Here is a 19,340-nt window from a genome sequence, read left to right on the forward strand (position 1 = left end):
GGCCACTGGAAGTAGATAGTCCCCCACACCTGACATGTACAGATTGAACTGATAGGGGGCTAATGTGCACCCTCCCACTTACTCCCCTGCAAGTTGTTATGCCCCGCGAAAGGGCCCTGTCTGCATTTTCTCTGACCTGAAACATGGACTGCTCAGGCACGGCAATTAAGAGATGCAGGAGGCAATGAAGAATTCCCATTTTTTCCAGTTTGACCCAGAGGAGACTTCTGTTCACTGCGTCGAACACTGCAGACAGATCAACGGTGGCAATAAATACATAGTTGTACTTTTTGGCCCAGGATAGTGATTGGACATATTTCAGAAGCACACCATTTAATGAGGTGCTCATACTCTTTTGGAAACCTGTCTCTTCTGTGTTTCTATGTTCTTAGATCGGCAGGTTTTTTTTTGCAGAGCTTTTTGCAGAATAATTTTTTGCCAAAAATACTCAATTTATTTTATTTCTTTATTGGGGGTTCCCTCCCCAAACCCCCTTCCCTATTATCTAGTCCCTATTCCCCACACCCCCTACCACTTATATCCCCTTACACTTTCCCCTCCCCCCATATTTTGTCGATTCGTTTTTTAGGCTAAAAGGTTTCTGCAAAAATCTCTGCAAAAACAAAGCCTGGCGATGTAACAACATCGTACCACTTCTGTATTATGTTTGCCTCCTTGACCCATATCTGCAAATGGTCCAACAGCAAGGTGGCAAACACCTTGCTGTCGGCATCCAGAAAGGAAGTCGGTCTATAGTTACAAGGGTCACAACACGGCCCTTTTTTGTAAATAACCACGACATGTGCCACTTTCAATAATTCTGAGAAGCTGTTGGAAGTCAGTATGTGCCTAAAGAGCAAGTTTAGGTTTATGGACCAGTTTCTTTGACTATTCTTAAAAACAGGACATTCAAGAATGTATTCAATCCTGGTGCTCAGGATCTGCTAATCTTCTTCAGGGTAGCTTCATTGGTGTTATGGTCAAAAGGTCCAGGAGCCGTCATTGTCGCTTAGCTGAGGGGGGCCTACCTTGTTCTCAGATGTGTTACAAGAGAAACTTTTCTCAAAGTGCGAGACCCAGTCGGACTCCGACACTGGATTCACCTGGTTATCATAATGTTGCGAGAGTTCTTATTGACTAGTTCCCAAAATGTGCATTTTTGCTTGTTCTTTAATGTTTCCAGCATTCTTTCAGAGTCCCTTCGCAACATAAGCCCTCTGTGTCACTTTAACCAGTATCTTTAATTCGATTTGACCCTTTTGATGCCACTAGCAGTCCTGTCAAATTCAATGGACCCCTACCCCTTATGGGTTTCAGCTGTGCTCTTATTGCCCGTTTTCGTTCCACTAGTTCGGCATTAAATACACATAAATGCCTACCATTGATCTGTTTACATTAAACCCGAGTGCCAACTGATTTGTTTACAAGATCTACCATAAAGGGTTCGGACTGGTCCACTGTAAAAGTGTCCAGTTTCCAGCTATAGGAGGTCTCATGAATACAGGCCTGTAACCAATTATTTAATTTTGTTATGTTATGGCCATTGCAAGAGGTCCTGTTTCCTGCCGTATTCACCCAAAGATCCTTTGGGCCATTTAGATCACCTTGGGTGCAATCCAAGACAAATCTTGCAATCAACATCGCGTGGTCACTCAGAACTGTTTCATCCACACATTTTGGAACATCTAGAGCTAAGCCAATTTCTCACCAGGATATAGTCTATTGTGGAGCTGGAGATACTGTTTCTCCTAGTATGTTTAAATGAGATGTCACCTGGGAGCGTCCCATTTGGAGTCCCATCCCTTGTAGGGTATTCAACCACACCCCTCCCCAGTAATCTTTAGGATTAGATTTAATTCTCCCCAACATGGACCGATCCTCTTGAGCAATTTCCACACAGTTTGTGTTTATGTCTTCCAAGACCACAAAGTGGCGGCCCTGTACCTTACTGCACCAATCATGAACAAAAGCAGATAGGGAAACCAAGGCCTTTTATACGTCAATTACCACTGCATGCCAGTAAGATACATAACAGGTGCAGTGGCTGCCCCAGTCCCTACAACACAATATGTGTCGGCAAAAAAGCCTCTACAAACCTCTGACATTTGTACAATATTTATATCAGGACATGATTTAACTAATGTCAAAAGCCCACCCAATGGGCATCCCAATTACCTTTTTTGGGCTGCCTGACAATGTAAAATATATTCGCCAAAGAGCAGTGTTTTTCAGTTAACCATGTCTCTTGTAGAAAAACTAGATGATGTGTATTCAGGATCCCACCCAATGATGGGTTAGTAAATACATTCCGATGGCCTCTAGTGTTTCATGATACGAATGTGAAGTGACCTCCCGCAACCAATGGACCAGTATTCCCACCAGTTTCCACCCAGCCTCGACTGTCCCAAGGCTCCTGGAACCCAGGACCAGTCCTGAACAGGACACTGGGTACCAGGCCTCGGTTTGGGAAAGGAGACATCTCTGTCCTGATTACCCCCCCAGGGCCTGTTGAAACCAATATCTCACAAGGTAATGGTGCCGACCTTCCAAGGTATTCATTCTCTTTGTAATTCTTACCAGCGCGGACGCCCTTATAAGAGGCCATGTCGAAACCAAGTTGCCTCAGTGATTGTACCTCCCCTAGGATGACATCAAACACTAATCTTGAGTTGACATATAGAATTATACGATCTGTTCTATGCAGGTCGATCAAGTTGATATGTCCTTTGAGGAAAGAGCACGCAACCTAGGTACGTCTCCCAGCAGCTGTAGGATGTTCGATCTATTTAACTGAACATTGCTGTGGTCTGGTAGTAGGCTTTCAACCAAGACTCTCTACTCTGATTCTGAGTACTGAGCGTTGCTCTTTTGCCCCTTGAGCGTTTCATGTGTATCATGGTGCCTTGGATGTTTGTTCTGATGTGGGCCCTCACAGTCCTGGGGCAAGTCTGGGCCCGAGAACCCTTCCGGATGGCGAATGATTAAGGAGGTGCTGGTCGCGAGCATATACCACGTTGTGGCCAAAAAGTCATCTGCGGTTGCTCCATCATGTGTGCACCTACTGTAGGTGCCCCCTGAGGCAAAGAGACAGTTGGCGCACACTGCTTCTGAGTCACCAGTCTTAATTCCCCTGAAGAATTCTTTAATTCTGGTCTCTTACACAATTCATGATGGAAGTGATTAGGCAATTGAAGTTGGCCCAACCAATACGCCCCAAGACAAGAGGCACCATTAAACATTGGGAAACCTGGTACACACGCTTCCGGAACCCAACCTTTGTGCTGCCCTGCCATTCTCCCAGGGCATGTTAGTAACTATCCCCTCAGGTGGTGGAAGTCTGTAAGTGGGCCAAAGAGAGGCCTCCATTTGCACCTCCTGCGATTCTGTCAGAATAACACTGAGGTATTAGGTTGCTCAGGTTGATCTGAGATCCTAGGTAGTGTGTCCGACTTGTTACTACTACCAATACACTTATTTATCACCATAACTTTATTTTGTGGAGCATTATGCAACACTGAGATGACACTAGGCCGCCTCGACATGGTACGACACAGTACGTAGGAATTTGTGTGATGATTGATTGTTCGCGCTCTGCAGTTTTATTTTTATATTTCTTTCCCTCACATTCCAGCTGTTTGGTTTACACTTTGTTCCCCTTAGTCAGTCTTTTGCCCCTCTTTGTCCTGTTATTGGTGGGAGAGGCTGACTCAGTGAGCTTCACCACAGAACGGTCATCCGTGTTATTTAGTACAGGGACCATGTCATTTTGCTCACTGTTTTCCACTATTACGTCTTCAAGCACCGGCCCTCTCTGGCGGGTAGGTTCCCTACCATCACTGGGGATAGTTGTCGAAGGCATTCTGACGTGTAAAACACTTAAGTCCAAATCATCAGTTCGAGATTGGTCACAGGGATTTTCATTAGGCCCAGGATCCTCACCGGCCAATCTCCCCAGCTCGTGGCCAGGCATACCATGCAAGCCAAGAACCTTATTAGCAGTAGCTTAATGGCTTTAGACATGCTCTTGAAATATCGATCTTGCAGGAGGTGGCAGTTGGCTACCGGTCAAGAATTCTTTCAACTTTGCCTGCACCCCTATATGATTGAACTTAAACAATAGTGACTCTAATAAAGTAGAGTGGATCTGCCATCCGCCTTCAGATGTTCAGAAAGGCGCACAACACTTGATTTATTTCGAGCAATAAGCCGTCCTGCCCGTTGCCCAAAGGTTCGGAGATTCAATTGTCCACACATTTCAGCATTGCTGACAAGCGTCTTGGAGGCACAGGAGCAGACACATAAGAAGATATTGAAGAGTCTGTGTCGTGTGTTGAGGCTCCCATAATGTCCAGGGCATCGTCCAAACTTCCCTCTTCACCCACCACGTGTTGACCATTTACAAGGTCTGGCGTGCTCAGCATGCCGCCGTCAGAAATATTAATTCTTTACAAGACAATGGGGGGCAAGGGGACGGCTTCAGTCGTAGTCTGGTCAGTATACGCATGGTCCACCAATTCTATTACTGGGTTAAAAAAAGCCGTTATCTTGTGGCAGTTTGCCTTAGGTTTATGTCCTTTTCCCATTACAACAGATGGCTGATCCACCGCCAAGACCATATGAACCCGTTTGGTCCTTTACCGGAAGACAACGGTAAAGGCAAATTCACTGCCAACTGCATTGCATGACACAGGAGGCAAGTATCATTTTTACAGATTTGTCCCTGCTACGAAGATCATACATACACGCAAAGCTGGCTGGAGACACTCGCCGGCAGCAACTCCTGCCAAACTGCAGTACACACTGTGCAGCAATCATGCCACTAATGCCCAGGTCTTAGCATAGTCCCTCCTCGATGTCTATGTACCTGGTGACGCTTAGTAGGAGCCTTTTTATGTGGCGTCCTTGTATAGCAGGCTTTCTGCTCGACGGGACGCGAGTTTCTTTGCTGGAGCTTTTCACACTTGCCGGCATGCTTTATTAGTCTTGTTCTATTGATGCAGTTTAATCTCTAAGTAGATTTCTAGGTAGACATTTTTTATGTCCCATTAGTTTTCCGAATTTCATTCTTCATCTTGGTTTTGTGTTGACTGCAGGGTGAAGATACATGAATGGAAGCACTATGCGTGTGCATTTGGACACGTTGCTGTTGATATATTGAAGTTACAGAAGACGGCTTCTGATCCGTGGATGTTCATTTTATTCCCGGTGTGTCTTATGCTCTACATTTCCGATTTGATGTGGAGCTTGATATAATGAAGGCAAAGTGTTTACTGTCCATTTAACTACCTGTCATTTTACAGGTAATGGTACCTTCAAATGTATTTTGGCCCTTTCTGATGCATTAATAGTAGTAGTTTGTAGATAATCAATGTTCAACTATACCATTTTTTTCTTTTGGTTTTAGAGCGGTGTTGTTTGCCTTGAGGAAGACGTCAGCTCGTCGAAACTAGGATGGGCATCACTGGAGCCGAGTAAATGTGCTTGAGTATAGGCCCATTGATGCCTTACTGGACAACTCAAGTAGTGTATTAACCCTGTGACTCATGAACACTAGTTGACCAGTGGTTAGTTGTGCAACCATTGGCAGTGAGTGCCATCTAGTGATCACACCTCCACTCGAGTGGTTCTACCCAACATGCTCATGCACTTTATATTTTATATTTGATGTGACTTTGTTTACCACTTTGTACCCTTGCACTATATGCACTTTATTGCATTTTAGCTGGTGTCTGTGACTAGGTGAGATCTGTTTGTACTCTAAATTTTTGTTGTATATAAATAAATACTTCTGTCTGTTTATGCGCAAATGGTAATGTTATATTTGGTAATGTGGGGCTTCTGTCCCCATGAAACAAATTGGATTTAAAGTATGGCGTAACAATCACAGCTATGAAGAGTTTTTTATTTTACCCTTACGCCCAGGACTGCAGCAATGACACAGGCCCTAGGGAGACTTCCCCAACTGGCCAGGTACCATTTAATAACCAAGGGCTGCATAATATGCCCAACAACTGCCTGAAAGTCCAGGTTACATGAGTTGTCTCACATTCCCTAGACTGCCTCATGTTCAGATTCAGCCTCAGGTGCAAAGGGAATGCCCGTATTCAGGCAAGTATACCTGGGGTTCTCCTTAATACCCAGATTAAGTCTCATATATCCAAAACTCGCCCACACACTCAGAACTCTGCTTCATGCACGAGGGCTCCCTCACTGACCAAATTCAGCCACGTGGGTCCAGCCAGTCACTTGCATGACCAGAGTCCGCAGTGCAATGCCTTTTATGTACCCAGGTACTGGCAATACTCAGCGTCACCCTTTCGAGTCCCTGCTTCTTTATCACATGCCCTTGTTTGTCTGATGTGCTGAGAGATTGCCTCAATGTCCAGGTCCATTAAGCTCAATGTGATTCATGCAGGCCATCCTTAATGGCCCGGGATAGCCGCACGATACAGATGTGGCCTCATATGCTCCGGGGCAGCCTAATGCCATCAGTAACTGCGTCACACGCCTGGGGTGTGCTTCAGATACCAAGATTCTGTCTCATGGGCCAAGCGACTGGCACATTTGAGGATTCAGCCAAATTTCCCCTGGGACTGGCCCAAGGCCCAAATCTATCTTTGTGTGCCCAGATGTACCGGGTCTGCCTCGGGTTCCATTGTGGGGGCATGCGCTAAGGCAGCAGGAAGGGAGGCCTTAGAGGGCTGCAACTAAGGAGAGAGCTAAGACGGATAGTGTGTGCCGCCACACACAAATGGTTTGGGCTGCCCTGGTTTGCACTGTCAATGATAACACAGCAATAGCTGAGCACCTGCTACTTGCGCTCTCTGCATAGGGCGACGCACTGGCAAGCACGTTCCCTATTTGCCTAGGCCTTGAAGGAGTTAATTGTGACCCAGGCAAAGGGACATACGATAGTAGCAACAACAATACTATTCTGCCTTCTCTAGCCTGAGTTGATGGGTCCTTGGTGGGCATGTTTCTGGCTGGTCTCAGATGCCTGTCTGAAAAATAGGCTGACAAATGAACACCACCATTGGGTTAAGTGGACACTAGGCCCCCCACCACCACCCCAAATGCTGGTCCGTTCATGACTTGACCTAACTGAACTAAAGACCTGCCATAAGCAGGACAGGATGCAAATGATAAACAGTGTCCAGGACTGTGCATCCTGCACCTTAACACGGGTCTGGCATCTACTTATATTTCTTTGTTATCAGCAACGCCTTTCTTATGCATGAATGTTTAGGCAGTTTGAACTGTGATGGGACATTTTCAATTGAAACTCCCCACAAAACTCCAGTTACCGACTGCTATTGTACATCTTTAAGTGCTTTACGTATTGTGGTATTAAACAGAGGAGATTTTCCAAGGTCACATTGTTCTGCATTTTGCGATTTATAATATTATACTCAGGATATGGAAATAAAGCTACAATGATAGTCTTTTGGCTTAAACTATTTCGATAAGGATTTACATATTGTCAAGTTGCAGTGCTATGTGATTTGTGTACCTTAGAAATAAACTCCAGAAGACAGCATTAGGCCAAAATGGAAATATTTGTACCAACTAGAGCTTGCAAGGGATGTGGTCAAGTGCCTAAATTGCAGAGTAAAAATATGTGTGTGAAAGTGTTTAGGTTAGAGCTTGCAGCACCAATAATTGCTCTGTGTAAAGATATCTTGTAGGTGGGAACTGTCTGCAACAGGTGGGGATAGACTGTAACACCTATCAGTCTGAAATATGAAGCAAACCAAAAATGTTCACTCAACACTGTGCGCTCAGTACCTTGAACTACTCAATAAAGAACATCCAACTCTATAATGAACCATTCAATTGTGGTTTAATACTCAACTATGCCCGTGACATACTATCATGTTCCAAGTTACATGGTTTTGTAATGATTTGCCAACAAGAACCTTCTGGCACACGTCCCTATTGTTTCGCCAATCCTTTTGGCGTTATCTAGGCTATACACTGAATATTCTGTGTAGAATAGGAATACAAACATATTTTCTTCAAAAACTCATCATTCACATTTCTTAAATACATTTAGAAGTTTTACCTGTGAATCAGAGTGGAAAAACGAAAAGAAGTACATGGATTAGAAAAAAGTAAATGGTACACGGTTCTTCAGTTATATTGTTGTCATTATTGTAATGTTATGCTTCTTGGGTATCACAATACAATGGTATTCATTATCATTGACCTGGGGTACACATTGATAACTATATTGTAGACTGCTGTGCTAAAATTACTCATGCATTGTTTCATGACTGCACAGTGTCAGCACTATTTGCCATAATGGCTTCCCAACTATCCCACCTTTTGTAGAATTACATTTGTCAAACTCCTTTGTACACATGTCATTACATTATTCACTTTTTCCTTTTGCTAAATGGTGACGTGCATCTTGGGTTCTGTCGGTTGTGTCTGATTGTCTCAGATCTGTTACGGCACTAATTTCACCCTGTCAACTTGGGCGGAGGCCCTCTGCTTAATTTGACCTCTGTAATAACATGGAATGTCATATGAACTAGTGCCTGGTCCCTTGCGTGCCTCATTCCCTTGTTCATTCATGCAATGATCGTATATTACCCATTGGTGCTGGATTGTGAGTTTGTGGTTCCAGACAGAACTTACAACTTGGTGTTTCTTTATCTCAATCATTCGATTAGTGGCCAGGTCTTCCTGTACTTGGCATTACTCTGCATAAATATATATATATTTAGCGTTCACCTGTAATACATATGAACTCTGTTTAGTGGTGCCCATCACACTTCTAGGGCTAGAATGCCAGCATGTCTCCTAATACCTCCTTACACTTGGGTGCATTCAAGAAAAGGATTCTTTCAAGACGGCGTTCCGTGGGTGTGTTCCACCGCCGCCATCTTGAAATCTCCTCAAAAGTACAATATACGTCAAATCCATGCTGACGTCATTACATACCACGCTGTGGTGTAATATTGTATTTGTAAACAATAAACATAGGTGAGCTGACAGGTGTTGCAGCCCTCAATTAAGGGGTATTACATAGTCTATATATAAGTGCGTGAATGTCAGTGCGTAAATCAGCTTGTCTTACATGTGCTTAATAAATCACTCTGTATCAAGCTATCACTAATGCCAATAAATTATGAGCATTTTGTGCCTTATTATGCAAAGGACGCAATGGCCCAACAAATTCTGTATGGCTATATGTGGCACGAAGGTCTTCTCACTGCTTGTATATGGATTGTTCTAATTAGTTTCCTCATAATTTATGATACTTATGCTAAGTTTCGCTCAGACTCTAATAAATCTTGCTTAAGAATCACACTAAGTAAAATTGCAATTATGCCTCAATACGTGTTCTAGTCATTTCATTAGGAATAAGATTGTCTCGTTCTATACTTAAGTACAGTCACGCTCATATTCTGATACATCATTCCATAAGAGTCACAATCAGTTAATTGCACTATTCATCCTCAAATAATTTGAGTTCTTTCGCATAAGAGTCACAGGGCCTGATCACGACCTTGGCGGTAACGCTATTAACGCGGGGGCTATTAGCGCGACTGCCATAGCCCCCGGCACTAATAGCGCGGGATCACGAGTTGGGCGGACTTGGAAGTCCCCAATCCCCATTGGGCTCAATGGGGAAAATTCACGCTCTTACCGCCGGCGGATTTCCCGCCGGCGGTAATAGCGCAAATTTTCTGCGGATTTCCCCCCAGCCAAGAGCTGGGGCGAAATCCGCCAAAGCCCTCATTCGGCGGACCCTTAAATCCAGCGGTAATAGCGCTACCACCGGATTTAAGGGTTACCGCCAAGGTCATGATCAGACCCAAAGTCTCTTATTTCAGAGGGCCTGATGCAACACGACAAACATTAAAGTTCCTTTATTCTTAAGATTTCACAAATACAACTTCTCGGGTAATTTACTTTTTCACCCCCTGGCCTCGCTCTGCCGGCCTCAGGTCCACTTTATCACAAAACCTTTAATTGGTCTCCCTCCACCGGGCTCGGACCAAATGTATGTACTTGTCACAATGCCTGCCCCCAGACATCTGAAGCGGACCAGTCAACCCAAAATCCTGGCACCCATGGGGACCTATAAGGCCCCAAAAGATTGCCTAAGGGCTTCCTGGACTCAGTCCTAGTGCCATTGGCGCCAGGCTCATATGGCCTTTTTCAGGCAAGTCAAATTACCAAGTCGTAAAGCCAGGTACAGCCCACCATGAGGCTGCATGAAGGGACTACTTTATTCAAGAGACTATTTCATTGGGTGTGGTACTGGGACTACTTTACCTGGGAACTACTTTTGAGAGGCTATTTAAACCACACCTGGAGAACAGAACACGCTTCGCGTTATTCTGCACTCCTGAAGCATAACGCTCACCATGCCTGCAGCTCAGGTCCAGTCTTTAGCCACGCCCGATCTGTCTACTTGATCTGCATCTGCAAAGGAAGAGCAGAGAACAGGTTATAGCAAGAACCTTACCTGGATTCAGCCCCGCAAGCATTCGGGAATTTGTACCTGCAAGGGAAGGAACACCAGCGACGGCGCTAATCAAGGAAACATTTAAGAACAATTAGCATAGCGCAGCAAAATACTCACCGATGCTCCGTTCATCCAGGCGATTCAGCGAGGCACTCTAGAGTAATCGCCGCCCGGAACAGCCGCATCTGTGAAAGACAAAAAAGACAATCAGTGAGTTACTTCTCGCTATAAGACATTCAATCCGGTGCCGCAAGATACTTACCCAAAGCTATATTTGTTTGCGGTCTTGCTAATCACCCTCACACAAGCTTCGTTTCAGAAAGTGACGCACCTGCAGACAAGAAAGAGAGCAACAGGTGAAAAGAGTGAATGAACAATACCGCATTTTAAGACATTATTCTTTCTTCGTAATACTGAAACTTACCTTGGCATTTATATTGCTCTCTCGGAGAACGAGACACCTGCCTGCGGCAATTCTGCAAAAATGGAAAAACACACTATGAAGACAATAGTGCAAAAGTGAACTAAAAACAATTAGAATTTAAAATCAAGACATACGACTTACCTCAGAGTCCTTATTGTCAGGAACTCAGCCACAGGATCAGTGAAGCTAACCGAGTACCCAAGTTTCAACGCACCCCTGCATGCTGACGCAGGCTGGAGAGTTCACCCTTCCTAACAATCAGGTGAGACGCAGTAAGGAGAACATAAGGAGGGTACAGAAGCAGAAGCAGTAGTTAGATAAGGGTACAGAAGCAGAAGCAGTGGTTAGATCTTCTCCTATTGGTTAGCTAATTTACCATTGTCCTATTCTAGGAAAATCCTCCTTCATGCCAGACAGACAAAACTCAGAGGGCAGGTGCAGTCGTTTGTCACTTCACTACGAGTCACGCTGGTGGAGACCGTTGCAGTCCAGTTTAATTCGGCGCCCCTGTGGAATCCAGGTGAGCGTAACAGAAAGCGAAGCCTCCACACAAATTTCTACCCGGGCGTCATGGAAACCACAGAAACTGACCAATTAGCCCAGCTCCTGGGGGAGCTTATATCTGAAGTACATTCCGCCCGACAAGAAACCAATGCTCTAAGAAGAGAACTGATTGTGCCAAAGAGCGCACAGATGACCTTGCCAGACAACTACTTCAATCCCAAGCTGCCCATACATCATTACATGGACTAGGGGGAGCGTCAATCCCAACTCAGTCAAGCAGCCCAGTACAGGTGGTACTACCGGGGGCTATACCTTTAGCCCCACCAGAATGTTTTACAGGGGACCCTAAAAGTTTGCAGTTTTTATGAACCAGTGCCGCCTACACTTTCTATGTAGGCCTGGAGCCTTTCCAAATGATCAATCAAAAGTGGCCTTCGTACTATCATACCTCAGTGGCAGTGCAGCAGATTGGTCCATTCCAGTAGTTAACCATGATGACCCTCTTCTCCGCGATTTCCAGGGATTTCAACAAAGCATGGAGAAATTGTTAGCCAGACACGCTCAAGGTCATGCGTTAGACAATGAACTTTTATCCCTACGTCAAGGGAACCAGGACCTGTTAACTTACATCACAACTTTCAATAGGTTGGTGGTAGAAACTGGTTGGGCTGAAGACAAAAGAACTACAATATTCCATCGTGGATCGAGGGGGGAACTAAAAGACGTTTTGGCGCAAGTGGTAAACCCACCTCAAGAATGCACTGAATATATAGACCTGGTGGTTCAGTTGGACCACAGACTTCAGAACCGGAAAGCTGATCGAGCTCGATTAGAGAATCGGGTAATGGTGATACCAAGAGATAACGCCTCCAAAAGTACGGATACACCCGAACCTATGCAGATCGGAGGAGTCAGAGGGCCTTTGTCCAAAGCATAAAGAGACAAAAGAAAGCAACAGCAACTGTGCCTATATTTCAGATCAGCAGGGCATTTCTTGAGAGACTGTCCGGTGAAACCACCTAAGAGGGCCGTAGGAGTCGCCGACAAGGTCAGTACTGAACCAGAGCCGGACAACTCCCCTGCCCGACAAGTGTAGTGGTCCGCTTGTTGAGCAAGAACAAGGACTCTCAGATCTCACACCTAGCTTTACCAATGATCCTCATTAGTCACCAGCAACCAACGCGTATGCATGCGGTCCGAGCATACATTGATAGTGGAACCATAGGTAACTATATGGATCACGAATTGGCTCCAAGGAAGAATCTTTCTCTTTGCAAAAAGACCACAACTGATTTAGTCACCACCGTCGACGGAACTGAAATTGCTTCTGGTCCAGTGACTCTCTCAACGACGGAAATGACACTGTTAAGTCAAGATGGGCATCGAGAAAACATTGTGTTTGATTTAATCAAGGCTCCACAATTCCAAATAATTCTGGGAATTCCATGGTTGGAAACACATAATCCTTGCATAAACTGGCGTTAAAGGAGAGTGACCTTCTCGGATTGTGCACATACTTGTTATCCGGAAGAACTCCCGATCAAGAAGATTGCCACAATCATGAGCCCAACGAATCTGCTACCCCAGGATTACCAGGATTTTCAGGATATATTCCAGAAGGACCAAGCCAACACCTTACCGCCTCATAGACCATACGATTGCCAGATCGATCTCATACCCGGCACACAAATTCCATGCAGTAGGATCTACGCCCTTACAGAACCCGAAAATCTTCATTTAAGGCAATACTTAGACCAGTATTTGGCTAACGGCTGCATTTGCCCATCCAAGTCCCCCGCGGCCTCTCCTTTTTTCTTCGTCCCTAGGAAGGAAGAAGACCTAAAAACGTGTATTGACTGTTGCGTGTTAAACCAAGTAACGGTACAGAACCGGTACCCCTTGCCCCTAATCCTGGAGTTATTGGACCAAGTAAAAAATGCTCGTATTTACACTAAGTTGGATCTTCGAGGGGCGTACCACCTTGTACGCGTGAAAAGAGGGGATGAATGGAAGACCGCTTTTCGTACCAAGTACAGATTATTTGAATATCAGGTGATGCCCTTTTGGGCTTTGTAACGCCCCGGCAGCGTTTCAGTATTTTATGAACGATGTCCTTCGTGAACTAATTGATGTCTGTGTCGTCGTGTATATTGACAATATCTTAGTATACTCATCTTTTGAACAAGACCACGTGAAACATGTTCGTTCTGTACTCGAAAAGTTACGTCAACACAAATTGTACGCAAAATTGGAGAAATGTTTCTTTCACACTACCAAGGTTGAGTTTCTGGGGTTTGTCCTATCCCCAAATGGAGTGTGAATGGATTCCCTGAAAGTAGATGCCACCCTCAAGTGGCCCTCACCCACGTCAATAAAAGGGGTACAAAGCATGCTTGGATTTGCAAACTTCTACCGCAGGTTAATTCCTGGCTTTTCACATTTGGTGCACTCCATCACATCACTATTACGGAAAAATAAAAGATTTCAGTGGTCAGAAGAAGCAGAAAAAGCCTTCCAAGAACTAAAACAGAAATTCACTTCAGCTCCAGTATTGAAGCATCCACGCCCAGAGCTCCCGTACGTGGTTGAAATTGACGCATCGAGCTTGGCTATGGGGGCAGTCCTTTCACAGAAAGATCCTGAAACAGGTCAACTCCATCCAGTAGCATTTTGGTCATGAAAGTTTTCAGCGCCTGAACTAAATTATGCCGTCACTGACAAAGAACTTCTAGCCATTAAATCAGCATTCAGGCCTGGCGGCACTACTTCCTCGGGGCCCAACACACCATTACAATGATTACGGATCATAGAAACTTACAATACCTAAAGATGGCCAAGGCCCAATCATCTCGTCAACTGAGAGGGGCATTATTTTTTGCGGAATACGATTTCGTAATTAGTTACCAACCAGGCTGTCAAAACGGCAAGGCAGACGCTCTATCCCGCATAGGAATGGAAGAAGCATATTCAAAGCCAGAACCAGTGCCCATAATCCCGGGCGGAAGAATTTTAGGAATAACTACCTCACTAACTCTTGATGACATCCATGTGAAGATTCATCATCTCCTCGACTCCACAGCTTTACAAGATTGGTCAAACAAAAGCACAAACCATTCAGTTATTGATCATTTACCTTACTTCCAAGGACCTCTTTATTTACCTAGTAAGGAACTGCAGAAACAGGTTATTTCCAACTATCATGAGTCCTTGGTGGAAGGCCACCCCGGAATTGCAAAAACCGAAGCTAAAATCAAGAGACATTTCTGATGGCCAACTTGGCGAAAAGACATTAAGCAGTTTGTGCTATCTTGTGGCATTTGTGCACAAAACAAGGCCCAAAAGAAGAAACCAGTGGGTTTATTACAACCCTTAGATATTCCTCCTACACCCTGGCATACATTATTTCTTGATTTTATCACAGATCTTCCCCCCTGTTACGGATTCAACACTATTCTAGTAATAGTGGACCTATTTTCCAAGATGGCCCACTTCATTCCGTTAAAAGGTTTACCCTCAGCCTCGATTCTGGCCAAAGAATTCCTTGAACATATCGTCCGAATACACGGGTTCCTTTCAGTTCTAGTGTCTGATCGTGGGCGTCAGTTTATCTCACAATTTTGGAGAACATGTTGCCAATTGGCCCAAATTGATGTAAGACTTTCGACCAGCCACCATCCATAAACGGATGGTCCAACCGAGAGAACTAACCAAACATTAGAGCAATATCTACGGTGTATGTTACACCAAACAGAAGGCAACTGGAAAGACATTTTATGGATAAATGAGTATGCCTACAAAAACTCTTTACACTCCAGCACTGGCCAAAGTCCATTCTACACCATATATGGAGGGCATCCTTGAACCTGACCCGCTTCAACACTTGGAGATGCCCGCTGTAAGCAATTTACACGCTACCATAACACAGGCCTTCCAAAAGGCAACAGAACATTTAAAACAAGCAAAAGAAAGGTACAAGAAAACCGCCGATCAACATCGGAGTGCCGCCCCAAAATACCAGATCAGAGATCAGGTCTGGCCAGCCTCAAGAGACATACCGCTAAGAGGAACCCACACATTCAATCCCCGATATTTGGGACCTTATACCATTAAAGCTATCATCAACCCAGTGGCAGTCAAATTAGAACTAAGTCCAAACATGCGAATACATCCGGTGTTTCACGTTTCACTTTTGAAACCAGTGCAACCAGGAACCAGACTAACAAAACCACCTAGTCCCATCGTAATAGATGGTGAACCAGAATTCGAAGTAAAAAACATTTTACACTCGAAATTGGTCAAATCAAGGCTCTTCTATCTAGTTGATTGGAAAGGCTATGGGCCACAAGAATGGTCATGGGAACCAAGCAACTATATTCATGCACCACGACTGATTAAACGGTTCCACCTGAACTTCCCAGACAAGCCTGGACCAGCAAGAAAAACCACCTTGGGAGGGGCCTTGGGGCCTTGGGGGTGGAGTGCTGTCACAATGCCTACCCACAGACATCTGAAACGGAACAGTCAACCCAAAATCCTGGCACCCATGGGGACCTATAAGGCCCCAAAAGATTGCCTAAGGGCTTCCTGGTCTCAGTCCTGGCGCCATTTGCGCCAGGCTCATATGGCCTTTTTCAGACAAGTCAAATTACCAAGTGGTAAAGCCAGGTACAGCCCACCATGAGGCTGCTTCAAGGGACTACTTTATTCAAGGGACTATTTAATTGGGTGTGGCACTGGGACTACTTTACCTGGGAACTACTTTTGGAAGGCTATTTAAACCACGCCTGGAGAACAGTACACGCTTCGCGTTATTCTGCACTCCTGCAGCGTAACGCTCACCGTGCCTGCAGCTCCGGTCCAGTCTTCAGCCACGCCCGATCTGTCTACTCAATCTGCATCTGCAAAGGAAGAGCAGAGAACAGCTTATAGCACTGCAAAGGAAGAGCAGAGAACAGGTTATAGCAAGAACCTTACCTGGATTCAGCCCCGCAAGCATTCAGGAGTTTGTACCTGCAAGGACAGGAACACCAGCGACCGCGCTATTCAAGGAAACATTTCAAGAACAATTAGCATAGCGCAGTGAAATACTCACCGATGCTCCGTTCATCCAGGTGATTCAGCCAGGTACTCTAGAGTAATCACCACCGGAACAGCTGCATCTGTGAAAGACAAAAAAGACAATCAGTGAGTTACTTCTCGCTATAAGACATTCAATCTGGTGCCACAAGATACTTACCCGAAGCTATATTCGTTTGCGGTCTTGCTAATCACCCTCACACAAGCTTCGTTTCAGAAAGTGACGCACCTGCAGACAAGAAAGAGAGCAACAGATGAAAAGAGTGAATAAACACTACCGCATTTTAAGACATTATTCTTTCTTCGTAATACTGAAACTTACCTTGGCATTTACATCGCTCTCTCGGAGAAAGAGACACCTGTCTGCGGCAATTCTACAAAAAGGGAAAAACACACTATGAAGACAATAGAGCAAAAGTGAACTAAAGACAATTAGAATTTAAAAGCAAGACACAAGACTTACGTTGGAGTCCTTATTGTCAGGAACTCAGCCACGGGATCAGTGAAGCTAACTGAGTACCCAAGTTTCAACGCACCCCTGTATACAGACACAGGATGGAGAGCTCATCCTTCCAAACAATCAGGTGAGATGCAGTAAGGAGAACATAAGGAGGGTACAGAAGCAGAAGCAGTAGTTAGATGAGGGTACAGAAGCAGAAGCAGTAGTTAGATGAGGGTACAGAAGCAGAAGCAGTAGTTAGATCTTCTCCTATTGGTTAGCTAACTTACCATTGTCTTATTCAAGAAAATCCTCCATCGTGCCAGACAGACAAAACTCAGAGGGCAGGTGCAGTCGCTCGTCACTTCACTATGAGTCACACTGGTGGAGACCGTTGCAGTCTAGTTTCGTTCGGCGCCCCTGTGGAATCCAGGTGAGCGTAACACTACTTTTCCAAACTTTCTCTACTTCATCAAAATTGAAGACTTTTGATTGTGCACAGGATTTAGCTTGACCTGTTGCAGCACCACATCGATTCACAATTACATGCTTTCTTCACTTTAGCATAAAACCTTCAACTGGTCTCCCTCCGCCGGGCTCAGACAAAACTCATCTACTTTTCCACATCTCGGCTGCATACCTTATAGAGACCTTCGATTGAGCACCCACACAGTGCTAGACCACTCTGTCAAAGATATTGTATCTTGCTTTTAAAGTTCAGTCACTCATCAACTTCACTTGTGTCTCTTATCACACGCGTTTTAACAAAGTTTGTTCCAGCGCTCGTCATACAATATTGCTGCTTGCAACCTTGGCTTCAATACAGACCGGTCTTGTATCGGTCTTCCTAGCTCACCGGCTGTGTTGATTTCACTGACACTGCTTTGTTCTTGGAACCAAGGACGGTACCACAGCGGGTGGTGATTCTTCCCTCTTGATTATTGATGCAGGAGGGCCCCAGGTTCCTACGACACACAATGCAGGATTCTTCAACCTGGTGTCATGGTCTTACTCTTTCTATTCTCGAGGTTTTAAGAAAGAAACGGTTCCTTTTTGAAAAGGTCAAGGGAACATCCCTCCTTGCGATCCCTTTCTGTTTTGCCGTCTTTCTTCTCTCCTTCAGCTGCCGTCTCAAAACTGCCGTTTCCTCATGTGCTTGGCCTCGCTCAGAGTGTGCTCACATGCTACGCGTTTATCCGTGTGGGGAAGCTTAATGGAAGTCAGAGTTGTGTGATGGTCAGTAATTGCCTGACCTCACCTGACCATTGTATTGGGATACGTCAGATATACTGCTCGGGTGTTCGTTAGAAAGTGTTTGTGCTGTAAAAGGGGGAGTGGTAGGAGGTAGAGTTCCTAAATATCCTAACTGGTAGGATGGGGTAAAGGTGTTATAGGGAAGGGGATACCACATCTCACCACCGGGCTTCCCACTCCCACTCCCCGAAGACACCTCACCAATGTGATCATCCCGCACTGGTCTACCCCCAGGAACTGGTTCCAAAAGCAATGGTCGTGTCCTGGCCACCAGGATGACAGATCCCTGGGGACTAGTGGGTGAGACACCTTTTGGTTTGTCACAATGCTTAGACATTGAACATGTCATACATTTGAAAAAAAAACAAATTTTATGTCCTCTAGCCACATTCGTCTGAGTGGGAGGATTAGAATTACTCATAACACTTGGACTCAATTGTGTTTTCAGAGTCAGCACTTTTGTAAATAGAAAGTCTGAACAATTTGAAATACAGTTAGTCAGTTTAACATCAAGCAATAGAACATGCCAGTGTTTTCAATTTTTATTTTGTATATCATTATTATTTCTGCAATATCTAGTAACAATGCATGCCTTGTCATCCATAATGAGTTTCTCTTTTGGACTGAGTAGTGTGGTCCTGTCAAGCTGGTCAACTTGTTTTCTGGCCTCTTCTATACACTTTGTGGTGTACCCCCTATCCATGCATATTTGCTGTATAATATGGGCCTCTTCCTGATGAATGGAGTCTAAACTGCAGTTGCTTCTTGCTCTAATCAGTTCCCCTTGCTGGATGTTAGTCAGTACTGATTTCTCATGACAGCTGCATGAATGCAATACTGCATTCACCTCAGTAGGCTTTCTGAAGGTCCTGGGGACAACTGTGCCATCAAGGATCTCAATGTGAAGGTCTGAGTAGGTGATATGACAGGCACATTTGTCCAACGTTAGTTCTTTTCCAAAAACATTGTGATTAAGATGACCACTGAATGTTGTGTGCTCTCTCTCAGTTCCCTTTCATATTACAAAATAGTTGTCAATAAACCTGATCCAGGTATGGATTTTGTCTGCAAAACCAGGATGAGTGAAAACATGCATTGATTCATATGCACCCATGAAGAGTTTGGCCAATGAAGGGAGCGTAACTCATCCCCATAGCTGCTCC

The 19,340-nt window shown here is 44.8% G+C and overlaps 1 long non-coding RNA gene across 1 annotated transcript in view; it reads left to right on the plus strand.

The window, feature by feature from the left end:
• Window positions 1-7,808, plus strand: part of LOC138540135 (uncharacterized) — a 45,314-nt gene extending 37,506 nt beyond the window's left edge. The window contains exons 3-4 of the long non-coding RNA XR_011288198.1: window positions 5,094-5,300; window positions 5,405-7,808. This is a non-coding gene — a long non-coding RNA (uncharacterized lncRNA). The remainder of the gene's footprint in view (window positions 1-5,093; window positions 5,301-5,404) is intronic.
• The last annotated feature ends 11,532 nt before the right edge of the window (window positions 7,809-19,340 follow it).

This window comes from Ambystoma mexicanum, chromosome 1q (genome assembly GCF_040938575.1).
Source record: "Ambystoma mexicanum isolate Mex_15411 chromosome 1q, UKY_AmexF1_1, whole genome shotgun sequence".
NCBI lineage: Eukaryota > Metazoa > Chordata > Amphibia > Caudata > Ambystomatidae > Ambystoma > Ambystoma mexicanum.